The sequence below is a fragment of the Solanum dulcamara genome, chromosome 3 (genome assembly GCF_947179165.1).
Source record: "Solanum dulcamara chromosome 3, daSolDulc1.2, whole genome shotgun sequence".
Lineage (NCBI taxonomy): Eukaryota > Viridiplantae > Streptophyta > Magnoliopsida > Solanales > Solanaceae > Solanum > Solanum dulcamara.
In genome coordinates this window covers 3,545,199-3,554,863 of record NC_077239.1, presented here as the reverse complement: position 1 = coordinate 3,554,863, position 9,665 = coordinate 3,545,199, and the positions used below count along the sequence as shown (strand labels likewise).

The 9,665-nt window shown below is 35.6% G+C and overlaps 1 pseudogene; it reads right to left on the bottom strand.

The window, feature by feature from the left end:
- Nucleotides 1-711, bottom strand: LOC129881978 (uncharacterized; annotated as a pseudogene).
- Nucleotides 712-9,665: the final 8,954 nt, after the last annotated feature.

Genomic DNA, 9,665 nt, shown 5'->3' with positions numbered 1-9,665 from the left:
TTAAGACACATAAAAGAAACATTTATCTAATAAATAAAAGGGTCCTTAAGGATCTAATTGCCTACATAACTCCATATATGTATGATAAACAAGTCTATCTTTTGCAGCTGTTCTGTGATTCTCTGTATGCTTGCAAAAATATTTCAATTCATTTATCTTGCAACATCCAATTGTTTGTCCTAATAGCAAAAATAGCCAATTAATTGACCTTTTCTCTGAGATAATTGGCTTAACACAATTGTTTTGGTTGCAATATTTGCAATTAGGCAAATTAGGGTTCATCCAAATATTTGGTGCCCTATCACGCATCGAACTCTTAGTTTTCAAGATGAACGTAGCGATCTCTTTGAACTTCTCTTGCAAATCGTATTGAATTTGATATTGTTGCTGACATTTTTTGCACTTAACTTCACCTGATATAACAGTAATTTCATTCGATACAAGATGATCGAGAGTGTGCACTATGGCACGACTCGAGGTTGCCCAAGGATACGGTGGAGTGATTGTTTTGCTCTTTTCTTTTTTGATAGATTTTTTAGATATTCTACACATTCGTGCATGAGTCAAACCAACTCTCGTACGAGCTTCTTCGTTGTTTATGTTACGAATAAAAGGAAGAGGTGTTGGTGGTAGTGGTGGTGCACCTAAGTTTAAAGGTAAAGAGTTAATTGAAAGTGAAAGTGTAAGAAATTCATTTTCATTGTCATTCATTTTCTTGATTCTTGAAGAAGGAAATTAGTAAAAAGAAAATTATGAGGATTAATTCTTGGGGGAAGCTAATATTTATATTATTTTCTTTTAACTCATAATAACAACTTCGTAGTAAAAATAGGATAAAAGGGCAGCCCGGTGCACTTTAGTTTTATTTAATTAATACAAAAGTCATCAAAACCCCTAACAGATGGTGTGAAAAGAAAATTAAACCCCAGTAATTTTGGGACAATTTTTTTTTCTTTTTTACAATCCCACTATATTTGCAACTATCTTTTCTTGTTGAATGTGGCGTTTGAAATAATTTTGTCTTATCCATATTATTATATCTATACCATCAATAATTATATATGCGATTTTTCACCTGATAATAATTAACTTGTTTTTTAAATTAGTGTTGCCTTTTTGTATAGTTATTGGAATATATAGGCAAATATTATTGACAAATTTCTTTTTAAAAAATTGATATTGATAACTATATTTTTAATACTCAAAACATATAAAAATTGTAGTTATTATACATCACAACATGGCTTCAAAAATTCAATAAGATAGATATATGGGTAGAAAGGAGAGTCAATAATTCCTTTATTTTGAATATATAATTCGCGTCCGAAAATTAATGAAATAAATCCTATTAGAAAGGGACATAGGTCATAATATAATTACCTCTGCGATCTAGATCGATGGGATGTCGTTAATACAATTACTACACAGTCCAAACAAGTTGAAGGCCATGAAAGTGTCAAAAAAATATTTTATGAATAAAAATTAAGAAAAATAAATTTTTGATCAACTTTTAAAATAATTTTTACCTAATAAAAAGGATGAGTACTTAACTAACAACTTGTAAAATTGGCTCCTTTTTTATTGAGTCAATATGGAATATTCCTTTGGATAATTTTGAATATTTCTTTGTGAAGAAAAATCATGAAAAATATTATAGGTTTAAATTTTAGCTGGTAAAGTTTTCTCTACACTATTTACTAGTAGAATACTATTAGTGAAATATCGTTAAGAACAATGTCATGGACGCTTCAAGTATAATTGTCAGTGTGTTAAAACAGAAAAAAAAAATTATATTTGTGATTACATGTCATTTCTTTGAATACTTTTCTTTTACAAAAAACACCAAAAGTGGAGATTAGGCATTAACTAATCTATATATTAATATTAGCAAAACTATAGAGTCTATGTGCTGAATTTTTGTCCAAACCAACTTGAGAAATAAAAAGGATGAACAATTCATACTTGTACAAAAAAGTCTCAATACAGTAATACATAGGATTGGTCATGAGAGTATGGTAACTTCTAGGGTGCATAAATACAAAGTGTGAAATACACAGTTCCCATAGCCCCAAAAAATAAAAGTAACTAACCGTTATCAAAAGTAAAAGACTTTATTTGTGTTCGGGTTCTGAATTTTGGTGTTCCTTCAATGTCATTCTTCGATCAATTTTTGACTTTATTGGGAAGAGTCAAATTCTGCGTGAATAAAGAATATTTCCTTTGTTTTTCACCCATATTAGCTAGGTAGCCAAGTAATTGACTTCTCTATAGCAATGCTGGAATTTATAATTGCCATTTCTCCTCAGAGAATTAATCTGGCTAATGAGATGAATGATATTTGCTCAGGAGAAGTTTTTCTAACCGGATTGAAATCAATAGTTGACATTGGAGTGATCATTGATCATGTTAATAATGGTCATGGAGTCAGATTCTATGTCAACATTCTTGTAACCATTAATGATGCACCATTGCATTCACTGAAGAATAGCGTTGGATTCAGCAATATTATTAATACATTTTTCATAATTCTTCTATTTCTTCAACTTCAACTGTAGTAGTCTATGATTTTTTTTTTGAAGTGATACCTTCTTTTGCTTGTATCTTGTTTTTAAGAAATACAGCATTCCTGCTGATTACCACCTTGCGGGTAGTGGGATCCCACAAGCGATACCCCTTGACTCCATCAGCATACCCTAAGAAAATGCATTCCCTGAATTTTGGATCCAACTTCGATTTTTCTTGAGTGTTGTACATAACATAAGCAGGACTTCTGAATATATGTAAGCGAGAATAATCAACTGGTTTTCCTGTCCACATCTCCATTGGAGTTTTCAGATCAATTGCGGTTGATGGTGAACAATTAATCACATAACAGGCGGTTTTGACTGCTTCTACCCAGAATTATTTTTCCAACCCTGCAGTTGCCAACATAGCTATTGTTCGTTCCAACAAGGTTCTGTTCATCCGCTCTGCTACTCTATTTTTTTGTGGAGTATATGCCATCGTGAACTGCCTTTTAATACCTTCTTGTTTACACAAATTATCAAATTCATCACCAGTGTATTCTCCTCCATTATATGTCCTCAAACACTTGATCTTTTTCTCAGATTCAAGTTCCACCCGCGCTTTGAACTTTTTGAAAACCTAAAAAACATCTGTCTTTCTCTTGATTGGATACACCCAACTTTTCCTGGAGTAATTATCGATAAATGAGACAAAATATTTTGCTCCTCCTAAGGACTTCACCGGTGCTTGCCAGACATCAGAGTGGACCAGATCTAATATTTCCATGATTTTAACTGAGAAACTGTTAAACTTTAGTCTATTTTGCTTACTGGTAACACAATGCTCACAAAAGGGTAGTGAAACCTTTTTGAGCCCTGGAAGAAGGTTTTGCTTAACAAGAATCTTCAAACCTCGTTCTGACATATGGCCAAATTTACGATGCCATATCATCGTTGATTCTTTAAATGAACTTGCTGACGCGATTGATGATTCTCCTTCTTGGTGTGTTTCACCATTAAGCATATATAGATTTGGAGCAAGTTTTTCCGCTTTCATTACTACAAGCGCTCCTTTGGCTATTTTCATAACTCCACCATGAGTCTTATATGAACATCCATTATCATCTAATTGTCCCAAAAATAATAGATCCTTCCTCAAGTCTTTTACATGTCGTACCATTGGATGGTGCGTATCGTGCCATTATACATTTTTATTTTGATGGACCCAATACCAATAACATCCAAAGCATGATCGTCTCCCATGAAAACAAACCCTCTTGAGATAAGATTATATTGATGGAACCATTCTTTTTGAGAAGTCATATGCCATATTGCTCCTGTGTCCATGATCCAAACATTAGTGAAATATTTTCTGCCTTCATTATTTGATATTGCTTTACTACATAAAATACCGCCATCATCCTAGATACATACAACATTCCCTTGAGCATTTGATGGCTTAGGGTGTTCACTCTTCTTCTTGAACCGACAATCTTTCTTGAAGTGTCTTTTCTTGCCATAGTTATAACACTTGATATTCTTCTTACTTCTTGATTGAGATCTACCATGATTGTGACTCCCACTGGGGCCACATTCCATTGGTCTTCCTCTTACCATTGTCAAAGCTTCAGCTTGCTGCGAACTTGCTTGTCTGTCTTCCTTATTTTTACGCCGATTTTCTTCTTCTAAGACAGCGACTGCAATTTCATCAAACACTAGACTGTCTGTATTGTTCGTCAGGTTGATGATGAGTTGATCATACGAGTTAGGCAGACTTTGAAGTAGAAGCTTCGCACGTTCAGTCCCCTCTATTTTGCAACCCATTGTTGTAAGTTGCGAAAACAGAGTATTCAAAGTATTGATGTGTTCAGTAACTGACATGAAATCTGCCATTCGAAGAGTATACAATCCCGTAAGAGTATCCCATATTTTCTTCATCGTCCGCTTTTCAGCCACGGAATTGGGCCTCCAGAATATCTTCAACACTTGATCAGCTAGTACCAAGTGTAGATCAGCAACTGCGTTGCTGTCTATGTCGTTCCACTTGCTGTCATCAACAAAGTCTGTGGGTCTGCCTTCAATTGCAATTAAGCAATTGTCTTTTCTCAATATCTCTTTTATTTTCATTTTCCATAATGAGAAATTAGTCCCATTGAATTTTTCAACGTCAAACTTTATTGTATTTGACATTGTTATTTGCTTCACACCCTTCTAGATTATTTCTGAATATTTTTGCGAACAATCATGACAAACTGTACCGTTACCAAAATTTACTATTCATGAAAATTTATTATTTACGAATAGTATCTTCGCATAAAACAGACAGAATAACTTGGCTTTGATACCATTGTTGGGGTGAGAAAGCACCACAACTAAAGTTTGATATGATAATAAATACAACAACAACAACAACGAACCCAGTGTGATCCCACCATGTGGGGTCTGGGAGGGTAGAGTGTACGCAGACCTAACCCCCACCTTAAAAGGTAGGGCGGCTGTTTCCGAAAGACCCTCGGTTTAAGAGAGAAGAAACGAGGGAGGAGAAACAAGGAAAAACAAGACATAGGTCAGTAAAGCCAGGCATATAACAGACAATATAAAGATATGAATAATGAGAGCGATAAACCGATAAAGTCAGGGTAGGAAAGATCGGGGATAAAGGAGCATTAACTACTATAGATAAAATAGGATACCCAAAGTAGACTGGGCCAACTAATATAAGCAGTAATCCCATGCAAAATCATATGTTAAGACAGATGAGCGCGACTACGACAACTATGGAAAACCGATCGGCCACCTAGCCCACTATCTTAGTCCGAGTCCTCCATAGCCTCCTATCTAAGGTCATGTCCTCGGAGAGCTGCAACTGTGCCATATCATGTCTAATGACCTCTTCCCAATATTTCTTTGGCCTCCCTTTGCCCCTCCTGAAACCGTCCATAGCCAACCTCTCGCACCTCCGCACTGGAGCATCTGTGTCTCTCCTCTTCACATGCCCAAACCATCTCAGTCTCGCTTCCCGCATCTTGTCCTCCACCGATGCCACTCCCACCTTGTCTCGGATATCTTCATTCCTAATTCTATCCATCCTAGTGTGCCCACACATCCACCGCAGCATTCGCATTTCCGCGACTCTCATCTTCTGGACATGAAGTTTCTTGATTGGCCAAATAATGAAAATAAATTGGACACGAGAATTTTACGTGGAAACTCCTCAAAAAGATAGAGAGAAAAAACCATGGGATAGAAGGATTTTACTATTAAAATATGGAAATATACTGCTTTCAAATACAAGGAGAAAATAATAATTAACACTCCTCTCTTGTGAAAGGAACAACTCATTAAAGAGGACACTCACGACTACAATATTTATCTTGGTTTATAACTCTCTTTGTATTCTTTATCTCACTTTTTGGGATGATCTAAATGAGGGCAAGAGGCCCTCTATTTATAGGAGAAATAAAACGTGTATACGCGTTTTCGTTACTCAAAATGCGTGACAAAAAGGCTGGCAATAAATTTGTCAAAAGAAAGTTGCTGCCTAACTTTGCCTAACTTTTACTTTTTCTTAGCAACCCTTTTTGACTTTGCTTTCAAGCGGCACAAAGAATAGAGTTCACTCGGTGTTAATACATTGCCTTCCTCTATTCATTTGTTGGGAAATTTGAAATGCTAGATGTAGTCATAAGTATGACGATAGTAAAAGCTTTCCAAGCAATATTAGCAATTATGTTATATGTAGCCCCCCTCCCCCCAATCTTGTTCTCTTTTTTCTACTCATTTGTCAATTCCCAGAAGTACATTACAATCACCAATGGAACAACACTGTATTACAATTGAAAGACTCAAATCCAAGATAACATCAAATGTCTTAGGTGGAGTAAACCAAGTCTAGGCAGATTCAAATTGAACACCGATGGATGCAGCAAAGAAAAACCAGGCAATGTAGGTGGAGGAGACATCCGCAAGGATGAGAATGGTCTTCTGATCATGGCTTACTCAGATTATTCTGAAGCAACACCTAAGCACGAAGAACAAGAACAAGCTGAGATCGAAACTCTACAAGTTCAAAGGTCAACTAAGGAGAGAAGAAAACCAGCTTGGCACTCAGATTATTCTATGGAGAGCAATGTTGCATACTGTCTATTAACAGAAGAAGGAGAACCTTCAACTTTTCACGAGGCTATAAAAGGCCAAGAATCATCTTTGTGGATGGCGGCAATGCAAGAGGAAATTGAAGCTCTTCATAAAAATAAAATATGGGATCTTCTTCAATTACCACAAAGAAGGAAGGCCATTGGAAACAAATGGGTCTACAATATCAAACGCAATGGTAATGATCAAGTGAAGAAGAATCGTGCAAGATTGGTGGTGAAAGGATTCGCTCAAAAAGAAGGTATAGACTTCAATGAGATATTTTCTCTGGTGGTTCGACTCACAACAATTCGAGTGGTCCTGGCGATGTGTTCTACATTTGACTTGTACTTGGAGCAGTTAGATGTCAAAAATGCATTTCTTCATGGAAAGCTTGAAGAAGAAATTTAAATGCTCCAACCAGAAGGTTTTGAAGAACAGGGAAAAGAGAACTTGGTTTGCAGGTTGAACAAATCTCTATATCATCTCAAACAGGCGCCGAGATGTTGGTATAAGAGATTTGATTCCTTTATTATAAGCCTTGGATACAACAGACATAGTTCAGATCCTTGTGTTTATTACAAGAGATTGGTGATAAAGATTTTATTATTTTGCTGTTGTATGTTGATGACATGTTGGTAGCAGGCCCCAACAAAGATCATCTGACAAATTTAAAGGAACAGTTGGCTAGAGAGTTTGAAATAAAGGACTTGGGACCAACAAACAAGAGTCTAGGGATGCAAATTCACCGAGACAGAAATAATAGGAAAATTTAGCTTTCTCAAAATAACTACTTGAAGAAAATCTTGCGACGCTTCAAGATGCAAGACTGTAAGTCAATTTCTACCCCACTTTCTATTAATTTCAAGTTATCCTCGAGTATGAGTCCTAGAAATGAAGCAGAGAGGATGGAGATATCTCGAGTACTATATATATCAGCAGTGGGAAGTTTAATATTCGCCATGGTATGTATAAGACCTGACATTGCACAAGCAGTAGGAGTGATCAGTCTATACATGGCTAATACTGGTAGAGAGCATTGGAATACTGTTAAGAGGATTCTGAGATATATAAAGGGTACCTCAGATGTTGCAATGTGTTATGGAGGATCAGAATTTACTTTTAAAGGTTATATTGATTCAGATTATGCATGTGATCTTCATAAAAGCAAGTCCACCACAGGTTATGTATTTACTCTTGCTAGAGGAGCTGTAAGCTGGGTTTCAAAACTGTAATCTATTGTGGCTACATCTACGATGAAAGCAGAATATGTAGCAGCTATACAAGCTAGCAAAGAAGCAATATGGATGAAGATGTTACTGGAGGAGCTCGGGCACAAACAAGAAAAGGTTGCTCTATTTTGTGATAGTTAGAGTGCTTTGCATCTTGCAAAGAATCCGATATTCCATTCAAAGACAAAGCACATACGAGTTCAGTATCACTTTGTTCGTGAGAAGGTGGAAGAAGGCAGTGTGGATATTCAGAAAATTCACATTAATGACAATCTAGCAGATTTGTTTACAAAGCCAATCAACAGCAACAAGTTTATATGGTGTCGATCTTCTATTGGCCTAGCAGAAACATAAGATTGTAGTAATTGGGTAGAAAGGATGGTGTGAACACTTAATTGATTCTCTTTTAAATCTTCAAGTGGGAGAATGAAAGCAAAGTCAAAAAGGGTTGCTAAGAAAAAGTAAAAGTTAGGCAAAAAAAAGTAAAAGTTAGGCAAAGTTAGGCAGCAACTTTCTTTTGACAAATTTGTTGTCAGCCTTTTTGTCACGCGTTTTGAGTAACGAAAACGCGTATACGCGTTTCTTTCTCCTATAAATAGAGGGTCTCTTGCCCTCATTTAGATCATCCCAAAAAGTGAGATAAAGAATACAAAGAGAGTTATAAACCAAGATAAATATTATAGTCTTGAGTGTCCTCTTTAATGAGTTGTTCCTTTCACAAGAGAGGAGTGTTAATTGATGTTTTCTCCTTGTATTTGAGAGCAGTGTATTCCCATATTTTAATAGTAAAATCCTTCTACCCCGTGGTTTTTTTCCTCTATCTGTTTGAGGAGTTTTTCACGTAAAATTCTCGTGTCCAATTTATTTTCATTATTTATTATCATATCAAACTTTAGTTGTGGTATTTTCTCACTCCAACACAACTTAGGCACCATGAAACAAGTGTGTATCTTATTCTGTTTTGTCTATTGTTAATCCCGTAAGAATTTGTGAAGAAATTCTAAAGTTTCTTTGAATACTTGTATTGTGCTTAAGCTCTGAACCGAAGCTAGCTTGGAGAAACCCAAATTGTCATTTCATGTCATTTCTATATAAAAGAATCTACTAGGTACACAAGAGTTCATTTCTCAAGAATAGAAGCTTACCAATACCACAAATTTGACCCCAAAAGAGGAAACAAACTGATCTCCACATCACACAAGTATTAATGGTTGATTTTATAGTTTGAAAAATTATATTATAGGTCACACAAAAATATCGTTGCTCCAAAACTCACCTTGGGTGGGTAAAATTGAGACTTTCAACAGTATGCTCATCTTTCTCTGCGACCAAGCTGACCTTAGAAGTTATGCATTCCTTTTTAAGAGGACCCTAACCCTCCCGATCTTGCTAGTCTCAGTTAGTCTTAGTTTTTCAAGATTCAGTCTTTCCCCTTCTTCGTGACCAACTTATATTTTTGCATCATAATATTTCATAAGTTATGCCCCTCACCTTTAAAGAACTTGTGCCCCGCTAGATATAAGTTCAATTTTTTAGGGAAAGAAAAGTTAAAGACCAAATCATTTGAAGGGAAATCTATTCAATTAAATGGAAAATAGCCTCGTATTAAGAAGAGTACACTCCAAGAGAAAGCAAAGGAAAAATGAATATGGGTTACGGAAATACCAAATATTTTTCAACGGTTATGATACGCGAGAGTATTATAGAAACGCATTGCATCTTCTTGATTTCGTTTAAATGTTTAATAATTATATTTTAAATTTCTTTAGTGAAATTTAGGCAAATAAAACTTGAT